This window comes from Pygoscelis adeliae, unplaced genomic scaffold (assembly GCF_000699105.1).
Source record: "Pygoscelis adeliae isolate BGI_AS28 unplaced genomic scaffold, ASM69910v1 Scaffold124, whole genome shotgun sequence".
NCBI lineage: Eukaryota > Metazoa > Chordata > Aves > Sphenisciformes > Spheniscidae > Pygoscelis > Pygoscelis adeliae.
This window is the reverse complement of record NW_008824791.1, coordinates 2,244,976-2,263,673: the sequence shown is the minus strand read 5'-3', so window position 1 is coordinate 2,263,673 and position 18,698 is coordinate 2,244,976.

Sequence of the window (18,698 nt, the reverse complement as noted above, 5' to 3'; positions counted from 1 at the left end):
GCCGGGGGGGCCGCTGCTCGGGGACTGGCTGGGCATCGGTCGGCGGGTGGTGAGCAATTGTACCGTGCATCACTTGCTTTGTGTATATTACTATTATCATATTATTATCATTATCATTTTATTCCAATTATTAAACTGTTTTTATCTCAACCCACGGGTTTTTCTCACTTGTGCTTTTCCAATTCTCTCCCCCATCCCACCGGGGTGGGGGGGAGTGAGCGAGCGGCTGCGTGGTGCTTAGTTGTCGACTGAGGTTAAACCACGACACATACCCAGAGAGATGATGGAGCGATCTAATGGGGAGCATTTACTCAGTTCATCAGTTCATCCCCACCCTTGGAGAGGGAGGTGGCTTCTTCGGAGTGCTGCTGGTACCTCCCACATGACAAAGCTTTCCTGGACACTCTGCCCAGGTTTGGCTTTCTGGCTCTCGGTTCCTTCAAAATTTCCTAATGGTACTCCTAACTTCAGGAAAGTTGTTTGCTCCACCACTGGCTACATCTTCTGTTTTGGTTTTGACCCCTGAGTCAAGTAAAAATCACATACCAGCAGGGATCTTGCCTGCCATGAAAAGGTGTTATGCCTGCAAAAAGCATTAGTTCTTTATTAAAAAAAGAAAAGACGCAGAATATACTAAGACTGTTTTCTCCATGTGCCCTGACTCGAAGTGTGAAGACTCTGCCAGTAAGATTGCTACAGGGACTTAGAAGACACTATAGAATGAGTGGCGCACAAGGAGATAAAACACTTTTATCACTTAATTGGGAAAGCTAACGTGACTTCCTATTCTATATGGGGAAAACAAAAAGGAGCCACTCTTAAAACATAAAAGCTTCATGCAAATGAGTAGGTGCTCCAAAAAAATAAAGTGAGAATTATTTTTTTTTCCACTTAAATGGATTATATTAAAATGTCACTCACCAAAATATAATGTTTAAAATAGTTCATACAGTCCATCCAAACCATGGACAGAAATCCCACAGTCTTCATGAATACTTTTTTTTTCTTTTTTGAGTCTACACTTCTGCCTGTTTTGTTGGGGCACCATGAGGCAAGCAGAGGGGTGTAATACTGCAGGGAGTTCAGTAGGGGTGGCAGCTTAAATAAGAGCCATCACTGTGCAAACAGTCTGACAGTCATTTCAGTTGCATTGCTTCCTGATGGGAACAGACATCTGATGGCCTTATTTCCATACGAGAGCAGCCGATATCTTAATAACCACGTCATTTTTCACCAGCAGGCTATGAATATTCAATAAAAAATATTTCCTACAGTATTTCTTAACCTTGTCTTTTTTTCCTCCAAATGAAATGAAAAAGAAAATGAGGAAAAAGTCACAGCTGCTTGCTCTACATTCCCATTTTCTAACTTTGTTGCTGTTGTTTTGCATAATGCTACAACTATCCAATGATCACAAGAAATCCTGGGTTGCAGCTACTGGATTTCACATCTTTTGTTCCGCTCTAAACGTTTACTCTTAAGACTTAAAAGAAGCCCAGAAAGTAGTAACCACCACTGCTGTATCTGTCATGTTAACCTCTTCTTTGGGGCTGTTTGACAGAGTATAAAAGATGGCGTGAATTGTACCAGCCTGACACCACAAGAAGAAGTTTCAGTACAAAATTAATCAGAAAAAATTATTTTGGTTCCTTTATCAGACTTGTAGTCAGAGCAACCAGTGATTGCAGGAGCACATGAACAGAGGTCTGTGTCGATGCCCAGCTGCTGTCCCTTAAGATTTATACTTAGGCAATGATGACAGTCTTGTTTTACCTCTACTATGCCACCTGAACATATAAATAGATTAGGGCTGTCAATATAGCATCCGCCAGGAACTATATCAATACAAATATTTAGGATCTGGAATTATTCCTACAGAAGTCAATGGAAGTCTTACCGATGATTTTAATGAACGTTGGACCAGGTTTAAGGACAAGGAAAGAAAGGTTTTGTTCCGGTAAGTACCTTAGGCCTATTCTGACCTCCACTATAATGTTTGGGGGTTTTTTTCCAAGAGTTTAACAGGAACAAATATTTGTATAGGTGTTACACAATTGTGCTATGGGGAAATGTTGAATTACAAAATAAACTGCATTCCTGACAAATTGTAATTACTGCCCAGGAGAGTGAACACCAAGAAACTGCTTCCTCTCAGTTGTGGGAACCAGGCGTGTGCTGTGCACCTGATCAGAAAAAAAGAAATAAATCCCCCAAATACAAAAAGAATAAAATTCCCACAACCAGAGGACTTGCACAGATTCACACCAACATGTTTGGGATTTCAGAGTTCTGCGCAGATGTCAGATAGGGGACTGGGATAAGAGGGACCGGTGCCTGGTAATTATAGTTACATGAGCTGACATAAAGGAAATTTGAGATTAGAAACTCTCCCCCAAATCCAGAGGCCAGAAGTATACCTCCTGTTTACCAGAAATAATCCCTTTCACTTCCATGATATGGCTCCAGATACACATAACACATGCAAAGGGCAGGATCTGGCCTCTTCATGTCTTGTTTTTTCCACAGTGCTGCATCAAGAGTTTCAAAGATGTGTCACCACCACTGCAAAGTGTTAAAAAAAAACCCCAACTATATGTCAAGCCTCAAAATTCCTGAGATATGCTAAAAAGTAGACTTAAAAATAATAAATGCTTAGCTCTTTTAATTTGCCCATGCCCTTTCACAAAATGTAAAGTTCACGTATTTCAGATTTTTCTCTAAAGCCACAAGGGCCAAAATGTATTTCTTTTCCAATAAAAACTGAGATTCTCAGGTGAAAACCAGATTACAGTCCATGTTGTGAAATCCATGAAGCTGGAGGACTCAGCAGTGGCAAGGTGACAGACTCCAGCCAGATGAGAGCAAGAGGTGGGTGGCCAGCCAGAGTTAGCGGGGGTAGATTCTTCTTAAAAAAAACAGACAAAACTAAATTGGAGCCAAGGGGTTTGTCGCGTGGTAAGCAAGACCCGAGATCACATTCAGACCAGGTGCTCCTGCATCCTGCCATCCAGGCAGGACTGCTGCTGCCATCGAACCCTCAGCGCATACCCCCACCTACCCCAACACATATAATTCCCCTCGTCCGGGCTCTCACCAGGCTGACGAGGATCGATGTGCTCTTCCCTTCGTGTCCATAGTGCTTCCAGGACCTGCCCACCTCTCTGGAGGGTGCAGGGTCTCTTTTCACAGAAATGGGAGCACAGAGTCACCATGCGGGTGACCCCAAAGACCCTGTGATGACTCACCCCCCTTCCCCACCAAGCCTGGGGTTTACACACCCCCTCTACCAGAGCTCAAGCCTCTGCATACCCTAAGGCTTACAAACAACCCTTCAGGGCAAAATGAGAGTTGAGGGGCACAAACTGCCTCTGTGGGTCTTCAACAAAAGACAGATGCATGTGAGGTATAGGGCTGTGGATCAATTAAACGGGCACATTTGTTTCTGTTTCCTCACCAAAGTGGAGTATCCTTGGGCTTAGGGCAAAGTCCTCAGAGATGTCCTCAATCTTTCTCTTAGAGTTTATAATTTTTCTCTGAATCATTGGAGACATTTAAACAGCCTGTCTGTCTCTCCTCTGTCCCAGCCAATTTCCTTTGATCTTGTCTGGACACGCAGTTAAATAAAAACAAGTTCCTCAGCTCCTCTTTCCTGAGGTACCTTTTTCCTTCAAAACCAGGAGGCTTTGCTTCTCCAACCACTCCTGATTTTTCATTTCTATTAATTATCTGTGGGGGAAGAGGGATACACTCTCCACCTGTCCACCTCTTGGAGAAGCTACAGGAATCAGTTCTCATAGCTTCAGCCAATCTCTTGTCCTCTACCCATGTTTCCAGCTAGACATGGGATGAGTAAGGCTCACTGATATACCATTATCCCAGCTATACCATTATCCCAGCTTCTCATCTGCGAAAAGATCAGAACCAAGACTAGTGTGCTTTAGCAATAGCAAAAGCCATGCTGAAAAAATACCTGTATTGTATGGATGTCAAAAGCTTCCCAACCGCACAAAGGTCGAGGCAATGGCTTTTCTTTTGTGCCATTACAGCCTCTTCCAACCGACCAGCTCTCACCTCTCTCTGTAATAGCCCCATTCAGAAAGGCTCAGACACTACAGAAATTTTTTTACATATTTGTCCTCACAGTTCTCCCAGAAGCAGGGAAGTGCACCTTTAAAGTAAATGGGAAACTGAGGTGCAGGGAGACTGAGTAGCACACCAAAGGTCACACAGGACACCTGTGAGCAGATCAGGCTCTCAAAGGCCACCTTCGAGTGCCTCAGCCACTCAACCACTCCTCCTTCAGTCAGGTTTGGAGCCAGGAGATGATGTCTGAACACCCTTTTAATAAAAAGAAAGCCAGGTAAAGCTTTCAGATATAGATCCAAGACTCAAGCCTTAATTCTCCACAGAAGCTCAGTTTGCTCCAATTTCAGTCATGGACAGCTAAAGAAAATGTTGTGGGCCACATCCTCCACTCAGTCAGCCTTGCACAAAGTCATTCAAACCAAGACAGCTTCACCAAAGAGTTGCCCACATATCTTATTTACTTCTCATTCCTTGGATGTAGCCCTCACCCAGATGAGACTGTACCATGTAAAGCAGAAAAAAGGCAACACTGACTGTGAAAAAGGGAGAGAGAGGGTAGAGGAGTAATGCCATTTCCCCCTCCCTGTTTTCCATAAAATCCTGCCTTTGCTAGCATATTACTTTAGCAAATGAAGGGAGCATGGATCACATTCAGGATGAAGTTCAGTCTCCACCTGTAGTTGATAGCTGGACCAATTGTCCAGTGCAGCCAGTTTGTTAACACTCCCAACTTGTCCTTCTAAGCAAAAGTACACCAAAGACAATGGGAATTTCATACTTTGGGCTGGATAACAAGTGTTTAAATAGCTTTCCAACTCAATGAGGCATTTTAAGCTTTTCATTAGCAGTAATTACGCAAGAAGTAGAGGTCACCACCAGAAATTTTACAGAGCTTAAAGAGGCAGGATTCAAAATGAATTTAAAGTTAGAAAATTAGATTGTACATTAACACAGTAGGCAGATAGATGGAAGCTATTGCTAATGTGAATCACTGTCTTGAAAAATTAATTGCCTTTTTTTTTCTTATGTTGCTTTTTTTTCAACTTTTGACTATTAAAGCACAAAAGTTTTAGGTCTGAGGTGCTATTAACAGGACTCAGTGAGGTAAATGAAGAGAAACATCACGTTGAATTAGCCCCCTAAATTGTCATGCAACTATTCATTTATGATTACAGACAGGGAACAACAAAAATCCTGTCTTTTGGTAAACAACATCTTTCCCTCATTTTTCCTATCTACTACATCAGGCCAAGCCAACCCAGAGAGAGCTAGAGATTTTGGTTACCGATGTAGAAACCGAAGCTCTCTACCCCAAAAGTGCTTCCATGTAGGTGGATTCTGAGCAGCGACATTTATAGGATCACAGCCCTTGTGTAAGATGCGGCCTTTCTCTCCGGTAATATTCCAGGAGTAGCAACGGAAGAACTGTAACACAGCTGGAGGTCCTTGGAAACCATTCTGATTTACTGAAGTAGCTGCATACAGCGCTGTGAAGCTGACCCTTGTGCTCCTTCGAGAGCAAGCCTGTACTTAGAAAAGTCATCTTTCATTTTCACACCACATGGGTTAGAATCCCTGAGGGACCTGGACTTTCAAAATGCAATGCACCTACTCTTCGAAGGATCGTGGTGTACAAAGCCAGCCTCAGCGCTCAGTGTGAGTGCTGATGCAGGGCTTTCCACCCAGCGTGCTTCCTTGCTGCGGGGCGGCTATAGCCTCATTAAGAACAAATGCTGATTGTGCCCATGCACAAACGTTGAGTAGGAGGATGAAGGCAAGCAAAGACTTCTTGAGCCTTTGCCCTGTGGCTTGCATCTCTGCAGAGACAAGCTACGTATTGGCTGCCCAGATCAAATTCTTAACAGGTATTTGAACCTTTAACTAAGCAAAGTTTCACACAGAGATGTAATCAAGGGCCTGTGTCAAGATGGAAGTAGCTTACTGATGGGAAACAGACTTCCTGACACATGGGAGCATTATTCCCCACAAGGAGAAGGACAACCTGTTTGATTTTACAAGCATACAGATTCTTTAGAGTTAACCAAGTCACCTGTAACGGGCCTGTTCTCTAAATGTCACTGCTGTTCATCCAAACTTCAAATACTGGCAGTGTGATTATTCTAGGTTGGCAGTGCTGAACAAGTAAGTACAACTCGGCACGTTAGTTTTCTTTATCCATTTTTGATTCAGGCGTTGAGAGTTTCAAATGGACTGGGCAACTCAGGAACACACCTTTGAAACCATCAGCAGGACGTGCTCCAAAATCATGGAGCACACCGAATGTCTTGCTCTGCAGGAATCAGAAGAGGCCAAGCCCCCAGCAAACTCTGCTAACAAGTGAAGCTCATTTGGCTTTGAGAGCGATACACTGATTTCTAGCAGCTGCCAAACTGTCCATAATGGCTTTAAAATACACTGTAATATAACAGGATGAAAGTCACAATATATTCTTACAGAGCTGCAGAAGCTATAATTTCATGTTCAAGCTGCAAGGATCTGGATTCCTTTAGAAATGAATGTGAGTTCACTTCCTGGTCATGCTAGTAAAAGACCTCTGTGATTATAGGGTGCAGGAGAACCAAGGCTCTATAAATGTAAAGTAATAAACTTTCCTTACCTAAATAATACAGGGGCTGCATGTTCCTGTTTGAACTACAAGCTCTGATGGTACAAGTTAAAGCAGAGTATGAGTTAATTCATTCAGGGGCTGCTACTGGATAAATAATACATAATAATGGCAAACGTTACTTCACAAAAGGCATACAGCGAGTTAAAAAATGCGGACTCTCCTCAAATACGGAGAGCTGCCTGCTCGTAAGAAATCTTTAGTTTTGATTAATCGTTTGTTATCTGATCAAATGGAAGAAAGCAAGCTGCCTGGTGCAAACAACTATTTTCCCTTTTTTAACAGCTGACCCAACAATTGGACACCCTTCTGAGTTGAGGAACAAATTAATATTCCTCAACTGACTTGAAAGCATTTAAAGACTGAAACAGGCTGCATATGGGGATGTAGCTAGAAGTGGGTTAAGTAGTAAGCAATTAGCTGCACATAAACCATGAATCAGTCTGTTTTGATGATAAGACTAATTTCAGCTTTTGCCTTTTCAGTATGTTCCACAAACACAACAGGCAGCCTTATACTGAAATGTGAGCAAAATATAACTCTTTTGTTGAGTGAACACGTTTATTTTTCCTTCCTTAATGCTCTCTAGGAACCAGGAGGGAGGTTCAGTGCAGCACTACAGACACTTGGGTTGTGTTTGTATGATCAAGCCCTTCAAAAAACATGAGGAAAAGCTTCACATTAACGTTTGAGTGTCCCATTGGGAAATGCAAGACATCACCGATATGATCAGCAGATCAATATGATCAGCAGATCAGACTTTCTGTGTGACACCATGCTTTTAAGTAGTTCAGTGTGACTGTCCATAAAAAGTTGGTGAGTGCTAAACAGATGATTTCTTCTAGCTAAAATTTCCCCCTTTCTAAATTGAAAGTAAGGTTTGTATTTTACATTTGTCAAGTTTGTTGTTTTATTGTTATAATATAATAAATACTTATCTCTACCTGAATTCATAGAGTAAAATTATTACTGATGTTTGAAAAGGAGACTAGAGGTAACACAAAAGTTCAAGAAACACCAAATGAGGAGTGTATTAATCCGGGGAATGCAAGAAAAAAAAAAGCAACACTAAAAAAACTCTTCAGATTCATCTTAGAGTTTCTGTTCCAAACTATTTTAATTGAGGCCATTTTATGGTTCAACTCACTTGCAGTCCTTGATTTGAAAGACAGGCTTGGTCTACACCTTGATTAGTAACATAAAATCTGATCAAACACACTGGGTTACACAGGGACCAGTGTTAAAAGAAAGTTAAAAGAGGGTATAGCTATGGCTGTTTTAACCACTAACCACAACATCAGGCTAATTTGAACAACAATTTTATAAGGAATGATTTTTTTTTTTATGTGATGATTTTTATTCTTTGGGCTTTCTCCCAGATTTCCTTCTACTCAGAGGATTTTAGATTAAAAAGCATCCTCTGGCTGGCTGGAGAGAAAGGGTAGACAGAGGCACAGGAGAAGATCTAAGGGGACGTGTTCACTGAGGCCAGTTGCAGCACCATAAATTGTGATAGATCCCTACATTAATTTTGTCAGCACTTCATGCTTGATATATATCGTCAAATTGTGCATATTTCTTTCCTACTATGCACACACAGGAAAAGGTCCTTTCTGCAAAGATGGAACCAAGGATACAAAGGGAAACAATTTTTCAGAGATGCAATCTTCACCTCTGCTTTTCTTTAGCCTCTCAAAATTTCATGGCTTACTTTTGACTTCTAGCTTTCTTATTGCTCCTACTCTGTTTCATAGGCATGCACCTCCAAACCAGTAATGACAGTTATTTATATTTATAGTGCAGTTGTGAGCCTGGCCTTGGCAGTATCTCCCAAACAGACCATGGCATTTCAGAGCATTAGCCATGGTTAGGCTGAGCCCAAACTGGCCAAAACAAGAGCTCAAGCTTTTATGCAGCGTAGTAACAGGGGTTCTGGCCCCTGTTACAGACCTGAGTTGTGTTTTAAGAATACCGTACAAAATCTACTTCCTTTTTACATGCAAAATCAATGTAACTACAATAAGAATAAAACGTGAAAGAGATTATGCTTCTCAGCAATCATAGCAGTAGGGTCTAGAGGATAGGAATGCCTTTTCCTTCTCTTACTCCTGCATGTCTTTCTGTTCATAGTATGTTGGGACAACGACACCAACAATGAAGCACTGCAGGGATTTATTGTCAGTTTGGTAGGTAAGGGGTGAACAGCTGGTTAAGGGAGCAAGCGTGTCTGGAGCAAAGAATAAAATAAAGACTTCCTGGCTGCAGTTCACATCAAACTGGTATAAATTAGTAACACAACTGGGCTACTTAGTCATCTTCTGTTCGGAGAACAGTTTTCTCTACTTGAGTCAACTAAACGATCAGATCATTTAGTGGGTGGATACACCAATTCCTGACCTCTTCTCCGAGTTTTTCTCTGCATGCTGATGTATGGGTGTGGCCGTGGGGCTTGGAGAAGGCTCAAGATGGACCATCTATCCTATCTTCTCTCTAGTCATGACCATACATGAACCTGTATTGCTCAATATTTGTTTTTAAAATCAATTTTGTCATGCCTAATACAACCACGTTAAGCTTGAGTGAGTTCTGGAACACACTCTGGTAGTCAGATAAAGCCAGGAGTGATTTGGCGCTAGTCCTTCTCCTTACCACATTTAACCACAGAGAAGATGATAGCTAGCAGGACAGTTAACTAGAAGTTTAGTACCTTAGTTCTGGTACAATGGAGAAATGATCTTACCTTGATAGCACTTTAAGGAAACATTTACAGGAGAAATAGAATAGATACAACTGCTCTTTGGGTGTTTCTCTTGTAGAAAAACCTTATGAAGTTTGACAGGATTTTAATACATAAATTTATAGATGTTTACTATAGTTGAATAGAAGTGATTTATAAAGGCCTGCAGCTATTAAAGCACTCCTGCCTCCAATGGAGAAAGACCAGCTAAGAGACCGTCAGCATAATGCAGAATGAAATAATTTCTCTTTTTAACCATCCTACAGAGTCCTGCGCATGTGATGTAATTCTCTATTCAATTCCACAGAGAAGGTATCATTTCCTATTAGAGTCCATCGGGTATTTGTATGTAGGTTTTCTTTCACAAACTCCTTAGCATAGCCAGAAAATTAATTTTCTCTGTGTAAACTAAGTGGTGTAGCTCTTTTTCCTCTGAAGTCATATGATGTCTTTCACCACAAAAACAGCCTACATGCAGCTGTATCTTGTTTCGGAGCCTATACTCTTGCATATGGTTTCTAGATGGAGGCAAATATCACTGCAACAGAGCTATTTAAATAATATATTGTCACATAATGATTAATTTCTCTTTTATTTTCAGCATGAAAGTCTGTGGCATAGACCCCCATATGGTAAAATAATAGGCTGAAAGATTAGCCACCACCACCATCTGTTACTCGTCCCTGATTTCACTCCCTCTTTCAAGGGCTGATTGCAATTTTAAAATCTTTCATTGAATGAGTCTATTTTCTTCCAAGTTATTACCTAGATGACTTCAGTAATTCTATATAGATGGGGCCTGAAAAAGAAATGCTGAGAGCAGTGAACACGCGTAATACATTTGCATAATGCAGTGGAAGAGAGGGTGCTGTGATAGGAAATTCACAGGGCTGGCATCTCACTTCACCCATCAGTGTTTACAAGAGCGTAACTTCATTGCCTGCTGCTGCTGCAAAAGAGAAATGAGGTCTTCAGTGTCCCATTTCTTACCAAAGACATCCATTGTGTACAACAGGTGAGAGATAATAAACCATTTCTTCTTTTAGTATGCCTGTCTATTACATGCTGTTTTCTTCAGACGAGAATTTATGTCTATATAGGTGAACTTATTATGTTCAAAGCATACGAAAGTAAAAGGGAAAGAAGAGGAAGGAAGGATGAGGAAAGCCAAACAAAGAAGAGCAAGCATATTTTAGGTAAGCATGGAGGGGAAATCAATAAAAAAAGTATTCTATGATCAAGATCCCCACTAATTTGTATGACTGACAGGCTCCAAGTCAAATTAATATGCACTGTACCTTTGACATGCAGCCCTTCAAATGCATGCCAGTATTTGCAGAAGAACCTTTGCCATTTGAAGGCTCGGCACTGCTGGCGCAGCAGACACCGGTTGTGCTGCGCTGCGCTGTGCTTTGTGATAAGCATGAATCATTCTCGTGGATCAAGGTAAGGCAACCAAGCTGGGTAAGCAAACACACATGTTTAGTCTGTGGCAATTCCTACTGAAAGCAGAAAGAATCCACACTACCACTTTTTTTTGCTGTGGCAAAGGCATAAACTGCATCTCCACATTTTACCAGCAGCAATATTGGTTGTTTCTGAACCGGAAGTAGAAATAAATAGCATTTCTGACAGTAGCCCTATTTATGTTCCCATTTGAGCAGGAAAAAAAAAAACACCTTTGTGCCTTTGGACAATGTTGTATTCAGAGATGCCCTCTTCCTTCTCTGTCTCTGTGTGCAAGTTCTAGCTGGGGACTCCCCTTAAGGCTGCAAAGTTTTCCCTGCTTACACTTTGAAACAGCATGCACTACATGGCATCAATGAAGAGTGACATTATTCTACGATATGGGTAAAAATGCTCAACTCCTTTAGCAATGAAATGAAATTTCACTATCAAATTTTCAGTTTTGAGCAAGGAATTGCTTTATTCCAGGCTATCATTAAAAACACGTAGACTACAGGATCTGCCTGTGTTAATGCCCTTCTTTTTTACACAAGCACAGAAAAACTTGCAGCTGAATGAAGGCTGAAGTGTCATGACTGGCCTGCATTTGCTCCACAAGCTGATGCAAGTCACACGTGCTCTGAGCCACTGAGGTGTGTGCCTATTGCAACTACAAAATCCCATTCTTCTTCTTAGCCTGGTCTTGGGTCCCATTGCCTGTAACATGCCCCGTCAGCTTTACCTTCTGAATTAGACTTCAGGCATATGAAAATGACTTCCCTGCTTGTAGAGTGCCTAGCATATCATCAGGAAGCAATAAACAAAAACCTCGAAGAGTTACTTCATGCCACATGGACTGAACTTTGTTTTCTAGATCCATCACTTCAATTGTTCACTATGGGATATCAGGCCAGATTCCCAGTGGAAGTAAGTCAGCACAGCTTTGCTATGCATGACAGAGCTGCCCCAAAACTGAGCTACTAATGTTTATGTGCAGGAACAGTCTAAATGTCACTCTTATGTCTGGCTCATGATTCAGAAGACCATAACTGTTTGACATAGCCCGTGTATTTGTTATTTTAGGGGGCTGGTTGGAAGGAGATGGCAAAGGTTTAGGAGTCAATGATCTCCATCAGCTCTACAAACAAGGCAAGACTGCTGGGCTTTGTTTTCTTTTGGGAACTTTCCAAGCATCAGTACTTTACAAGTTACCCCCATAGGCAATTCAGTGTCTGTTTCAAGTTAATGTGCTTTGTTTTTCAGGCCACAAATAAAATCAGAACAAAGTAAAAGTTCAGATTTGTTTGAAAACAACCCAAATTGTGTACTGTGTGAAAAGAAAGGTAAAAACAGGGTCAGGGAAGCTGGGAGTAGAAAGGGCATGGGATAGGGAAAATCTCTCCAGAGGGGGGAAAGTGATTTTTAACACACAGAAACAGAAAAAACTGAAAAGAGGAGAAAAAGATAATAGTTAGAAAGTCTAAGTGAAAATCACTTTGAAATACTGTAGCTCCCTTTCTCCTGGTGAAGTTCTGGTCTCACTCATAAGAGGGTCAAAGGGACTGAAACTGCTAGGTCTTGTATTACCATTGTATTAGAGGCACATGAAGCAGATGACAGCAATACAATCAAGATACCAGGCCAAATTCTGCCCTTGGTTACAGTCATTCAACTAATTTAAGAACCTTGTTCAATGGGATCTTTTAATTATCTGAGTCCTGAAAAAGCTATAACAACAATGGAGGACTTGCATTAATCAGATATCAAACACACACATACCTTTGTTAAAACAAACATAACCACAGAAGGATTTAGAGGTTTTTTTTTTTCATAACAGCAAAGAGCTGTTAGGGGAGGTACCTTTGTTTCCAAATCTGTGAATATGATGCTGTGTTAGCTGATTTTCCCCCTACCTTATCCTTGCTTTCATCCCACAGCTCTTTTCTCCAGGATGGCACCAGAGTTAGGCTGCTGACTTGGTGCTTGGAAGACCCAGTTTTACAATTCTTCATCCCTTTACAAATATTGGAAGAATCTGGGGACAGCGGTCCCCATCTGTCAGGTGAGGATTACATTTTTCCTACAACATAAACAGGGCAAAGTGAAGAAAATATATACGTCAGTGACGAGCTCTGTTAGTACCTTTTCTGGATTAACATATTTTCTCTCCTGTGTTAGATGTATTGCTTTGTGAAGTCAGCCTCAAAAATTTCCATTGACTACCATGGAAACTACATTGGGCCAGTAGTAGCCATAGTGATGCCAGATGGCAAGAAGCTATGTATATGACTGCGATAGAGAATTGCTCACTGAATACTAAATTCAGATGAGTGCATTGGATCCAAAGTAATCAGAGTTGAGCACAAATGCAGGCAGGGAACCACCCCCCAACACAAGACCTAGTTAAAAATGATGCAAATATTTTGTGAGAAATTAAAGCAAGGTGAAACTATATTCAGTTATACAACCACTTATCCACTGTCTGTGGGGTAGTTTCACCCTTTGATTCACTGGATGGGTTCATCTTTCCATGAAGAAAAAGAGAAAGAAAAAGAAAGGAAAAGATAAAAAAAGGCAAAAAGAGCTGATTTGACTAAGATGAATGCTGAGCAATGGAACTGACAGGCTCAAAGAACTGTCATTAAGAGATGAAACCTTTGAAATCCATGTCACCACTTCAAGACTGGCTTCAAATCAGCAGTGACCCATAGCCATTATAATACCTGGGTGAGATTTTGGTAGCCTCCATGAATTGGGTTTGGGTTCTTAATCCAGTTAAGAGCAGATGTTCTTGTCAAGCAATTCAAAACCCAAACCTGCACTCTCAGGCAGTTGGAAGAAATGAAAATACTAAATCTCATTTGTGACATTGAAAGGAATTGTGTCCTTATCAAAAGCCAGAAATTAACAGGGCCAACACTTCCTTCCTACACTACTCTGTTTAATAGTAAACCTAAGTGCCTGGATATTACAGTAAGAATAACCAAATATCAATTCAAGACAGATGAATATGTTAACTGTCACCTGGGATAAGAAAGTTGGTAGAACAGAGAGAAATTCCTATCGCTCCCGTAAACTGACTACACTTTGCACTATTTTTGTTGTTGTTTGTTTTTCTCTGAAAACAACTCAGAAAACTCTGCTTGTGCAGAAAACCAGCACAAGCAATGTAGGCTTCACCAGGCAGGGGAAAATTTGCAATGTCCCGTTATCACCTTGCCCAAGCATTTTATTTCCTTTGCAAGAGGTAGAGAAACAGGTCCTTACCTTTCAGAAGACCTCTTGCTATCACCAATGAAGAGATGCAATTGAAAAGCAAAGCAACATTTTAGGTAGTTTCCTTTCATGATAAAGTTTCAAGGTTTTCTCATATAAGTAAAAAGCAGTGGTAGACAAGGAGATAAGCATACAATACTCTGCCCTTGGACGATTAAAAAAATAATAGAAAAATAGTCATTTTAGTAAAGCTGTAATAAGAAAAAGAAAAAAGGAAACTTTACATGCCATGGATATAGCTAGAGGAGCAGTCAACAAGGCGTGATTAACAACAGCTTGAAAAAGTTTCTGCACACACAAATTGAATGCGTGAGGGAATATATTTTCACTATTGCTCTTAAAATTAATCTGCGGATGATTGTCCCAGATGAGCTAGGCACCTACCCAATGTCTAAATGTATTTATTTCCACAAGAAGAGACACTGATATAATTGTTCAATCTTTATCAGTGATCTGGACGAGGGGATCGAGTGCACCCTCAGTAAGTTTGCAGACGACACCAAGTTGGGCGGGAGTGTTGATCTGCTCGAGGGTAGGAAGGCTCTGCAGAGGGACCTGGACAGGCTGGATCGATGGGCCGAGGCCAACTGTATGAGGTTCAACAAGGCCAAGTGCCGGGTCCTGCACTTCGGCCACAACAACCCCATGCAGCGCTACAGGCTTGGGGAAGAGTGGCTGGAAAGCTGCCTGGCGGAAAAGGACCTGGGGGTGTTGGTCGACAGCCGGCTGAACATGAGCCGGCAGTGTGCCCAGGCGGCCAAGAAGGCTAATGGCATCCCGGCCTGGATCAGAAATCGTGTGGCCAGCAGGAGTAGGGAAGTGATGGTGCCCCTGTACTCGGCACTGGTGAGGCCGCACCTCGAATACTGTGTTCAGTTTTGGGCCCCTCACTACAAGAAGGACATTGAGATGCTCGAGCCGTGTCCAAAGAAGGGCAACGAGGCTGGTGAGGGGTCTGGAGAACAAGTCTTATGAGGAGCGGCTGAGGGAGCTGGGGTTGTTTAGCCTGCAGAAAAGGAGGCTGAGGGGAGACCTCATCACTCTCTACAACTACCTGAAAGGAGGCTGTAGCGAGGTGGGTGTCGGTCTCTTCTCCCAAGTAACTGGCGATAGGACGAGAGGAAATGGCCCCAAGTTGCTCCAGGGGAGGTTTAGTTTGGACGTGAGGAAAAATTTCTTTACTGAAAGAGTAGTTAAACATTGGACCAGGCTGCCCAGGGAAGTGGTGGAGTCACCATCCCTGGAGGTATTTAAAAGACGTGTAGATGAGGCGCTTAGGGACATGGTTTAGTGGGCATGGTGGTGTTGGGTTGACAGTTGGACTCAATGATCTTAGAGGTCTTTTCCAACCTTAATGATCCTATGATTCTATGGTTCTATGATTCTATGATAATGGCAATTTTGTGCAATGGAAGTCACACTAAACCATTGATTTTTTAAGTTCAGCAGCTGATCTTGCATGGTTACTTACAAATGCAGGCAAAGAGACCACACTGTTTGCAGCAGTAAACCGCACTCATATCTCACATTGGCTTGAAGATGCAGTTTGACAAGTGCTGCTTAAACAAACCTGAGCACGTCAGTTATCTGCAAATGATTTACTCGTTACAGTCGCTCACAACATAAAAGCCAACAATCAGTCATTAGCACGCAGCAGAGGAAATTTTCCCAGGGTATTATGTACCATGTTTGGACAGTTAGAACTCACTGCTATTATTTATTCACGCCACTATAAATTATTCTTCTCAAAATGAACCCGAGTCACGTAAATGCTGACTTGGAAAGTACCGGAGGCCTCTCTTTTCCTGCAGCATGTATATTTCCTTTCTAATAAACTTCCTGCCTAAAAATGGAAAACCAAAGGCTAGTGGAGCTTAGGTGTTTAAAATCAATGCCCTGGAGGCACAGGGGAAAGCAGTTTGGTTAACATTTGCTGTGTCCCTTTTAAGGCTCTAAATTTGCTGAGGGCTTAAATTGTTCCAGCGCTGCAAAACAGCTCCGCTGAAACATAGGAATAGCTTTCGTACTGGTGTAAGCATCAGACTATTGTCACAGGCTTTTTGCTTCCTCTTTTTTGTTTTTCTTTTTCTTTAAAAATACATATTTTGTCCTGTCAAACAGTACTCAGCTAGGCACTCTAGATAAGCAGCAATTTTGAGTAAATATGCACGGTGTCACTTACAGCAAGGAAACCCGAAGCAGTCAGTGAGACCCAGTCAGCCCTCTGCGCAGTGAAAAGGCTTTTGGGACACAGATGTTTGTCATATTCCCAGCGTGGTGCAGTCTACTAGAAACTGTACTGTAACACCAGTTCATTTTACGCAAGCCTCCTGATAACTAATGATGTAATCTCGTGGACATTGTTAACAGGGGTTGGATTTAAACCAGGGAAAATGAGGTCTGAAAAGCTCCCTGGGAGTGGTTATAACCAGCCAGAATCTGGTACCGAATTATCATTAAATTGAAGCTATTTCAAGGTGTCTCTATGGTGGTTCATTCCCACAGACACTTCCACAAATAGTGGATGAAAGAAAGTTTTCCCCTGTTAAAAGTGGACATACCCTCCCTCCCCCCGCAAACCAAAAAGCCCCCCAAACCCACCTTCTGCCCCATTTTGGAAACACATGATTTTGAAAGACAGTTAGCCAGAGGTACCAAGGATGAACTCACAGGAGAGAAACTAAGTTGCACTTATAGGTCCGAGGGCAAACTTTTTCAATAGACCATGTTATGCCCCTCAGCTTCCACAACAGCTCTAGTGGTACCCCAGCGTGTTGTGGGGACCAAATATCCCACAGAGGTTAGTCCAAACCATGAACGAGTTGGAAATTTTCAACTGAAAGTTATAGTTCTCACTGTGTTTAGTACTTCCCCTAAATTACAAGAAATGTAAACATAAGCAAAATTTTGGTCAGTCTTTGATGAACACAGCAGACCGTTTCAGCTCTAACATGCTCAGATATTTGTGCTACAACTTCTGTATCTGACTTATGCAAACACACAGGTCAGAAGCACTGCGTTCTAGGGCTAACTGCCTGCTCAAATCTGTGACAGCTTTATTGTCATACCATGGGAGAAATAGATACCTCCTTTGAAAATAACTTGAAAATTACTTTGTCGTTATTTTAGGCATCACTGATATTTCTTTGGGATTTTCTGTCTGCAGGTCCACTAGACGCTGCTGAGGGAGAAGCAATTCTATTGACAAGTTGCCCCTGGAGCATGCTGTAAATGGGATGTCGTACTTCACTTAGACATTCTGGAGATACCTTCTTGTTTCATTTATTTGGCAAAATCTATCTCACAGATGCAGGAAACAAACACGTTGAAGAATATTATTACTGTTGTTTAACTCACATAAACAATGCCAAAGGTATTGGCAAATAAAAGAGTTGGTCTCCACTGATTGCTGCTGCCATAAAATGGCTTTGGAGAATTGTTTCTCCAGAGCCTTCAGAGATATGAGACAAGCAGTTTTGATTTAATCTTAAATATGTATACATTTAAATGTTTTGATCATTTCTTCTATGCTTAGACACATCTCTCTCCTTTTTGTTTCAAGACAGGACCAAAACTGGCCAGCCATTGTCCGAGTCAGGTTATTCTAGCATTATCTTTATCTGACGTTAAAGCTTGAAGAGACAGAAGCTCCTACAGACTAAAATCAAGCAAGATCAATTTTTGCAAGCTCAAGAAGATCAAATAATGTGAACAAGCATTGAGAGAGAGATCTTTGATGGATATAAGTTGTAACCAATGGTGTACACAAATTAAGGGCATGGCCCTTGAGCTTTGGTATTTCTTCTGCAGGACCTTAGCTTTGAACTCCTGAGGTCCCTATTTACCCATTTCCTTGCAGAGAATGTTTCCCACTTAAATAAACATTCTCAGGGCTCTTTGCACAGGACAGGAAGTCCAGGATTCAGATTCACTCACGATCTTGCTGAAATGAGTTATTTATTCTTTCAATTAATTATTCAGCTATATTTATATGTTCCCTATCATTCTACCAGTTTTTTATCTCTTTTTTGTCATTCTCAGGACATGATCCTTGCAGGAAAGGGCTGCACAACCAAGACAGCTGCTAAAGAATGATGTCACTCATTAGTTTCACACCAGAAAAGTAAATACGCTAGCAAATGTCTTACATGTCTGTGTTTATTTGTGAGCAATAACTAGTTTGGAGAATGTCTATGGCTGTGACTTAAGTCAAAACAAGACAAATGTCAACACCTTGGTTGACAAATGCAAAGAAAAGCAAATAGCTTTATCCTAAATTGAAAGTCCCTTTTTGCATGTAGGAGAATGCTTGCAGTTCTACTTGCTGCAGAGGAAAGCCAGGAGCACAGTGACTGAAGAGATCTCCAGCCACATCTCACAGAGCTAACAGTTTGTCCTCCCATCACCAACCTGGGTGGGATGCAGCTGCCTAGATGTTTGTTTATGAAACTCCCAAGCTTTGCTCATCAGGCTATGCTGCTTGAGTTTACAGCCAAGTTCCTCCCCCATGACCCATCCAAGTGACTT